The sequence below is a fragment of the Corvus brachyrhynchos genome, unplaced genomic scaffold (assembly GCF_000691975.1).
Source record: "Corvus brachyrhynchos isolate BGI_N302 unplaced genomic scaffold, ASM69197v1 scaffold721, whole genome shotgun sequence".
Taxonomy (NCBI): Eukaryota; Metazoa; Chordata; class Aves; order Passeriformes; family Corvidae; genus Corvus; species Corvus brachyrhynchos.
Window position 1 is genome coordinate 81,615 of NW_008235982.1, and position 893 is coordinate 82,507.

At 57.8% G+C, this 893-nt stretch overlaps 1 long non-coding RNA gene across 1 annotated transcript; it reads right to left on the reverse strand.

Annotated features, from left to right (window-relative positions):
* LOC108445484 lies at positions 1 to 887 on the reverse strand. The gene is made up of 3 exons (XR_001860360.1): positions 798 to 887; positions 226 to 316; positions 1 to 24 (listed from the first exon to the last, which is right to left on the reverse strand). It is a non-coding gene; the product is annotated as an uncharacterized LOC108445484 (long non-coding RNA).
* Between the last annotated feature and the right edge of the window lie 6 nt (positions 888 to 893).

The window sequence follows — 893 nt, forward strand, 5'->3', positions numbered from 1 at the left end:
CGTCCGGCGCCGCCCGTCCAGCAGCTGCGGAACACCGGGAATAGCACCAACAGTGGGGATGGAGGGAGCGGGAATGAGCCTGGGGGATGGGGAACGGTGGGAATGCTGGGGGTGGGAATGTCCTGTGGAAGTGGGGAACACTGGGAAGCACCGGGATCAAAAGGGAGGCACATCTGGGACCACCAGGAAGCGTCGGGATCGGGAATGCCTGGGAAGCCCCCTCACCTGCAGCTGCTCCCGGAGTTCACAGGCCCCTTCCAGCCCCTCGAGCCGCAGCTGTGCAGAACCCAGAGCCCGCTCCGGCCGGAACAGCCCCCTGCGGATCAGGCCGAGGGGTCGGGATCGCCTGGATCCAGCCGGGATCCCGACAGCAGGGGGGGGTTACGAGTCCCTGCCCTACGAACGTCCCGAAGAAATCGGGAATTGCTGCACTTCAGAGTCACCTTCCACCCCCTCTGGCACCTCTTTACCTGGACACGTGTGGATTTTCCAGCTCATGTTCCCCGTTTTCTATGTCTTTCTCTGTGCTTTCTCTTTCCTGTGCTATTTTATGTATTTTCTGTGTTATTTTCCATATTTTCTGCATTTCCCACTGTATTTTTCACATTTCCTGTGCCGTTTTCCCTGTTTTCTGTACTTTCCACATTTCCTATGCCACTTTTCCTATTTTCTGTATCTTCCATATTTTCCATGTCATCTCCTCAGTTATTTCCTACATCTCCCATACTTCCTACGGGGTTTTCCAGGAGGTTTCCCACGTTATTCCCTCCTCCCTCTCCCCAAAGTCACCCCCGTACCCTTTCTGGGTCACCTCGAACTTAATCCCGCGGGAGCTCAGGAGCCTGCGCAGCCCCCGGTGCCCCCGGAGCAGCCGCAGCCGGAACCGCGCCCGG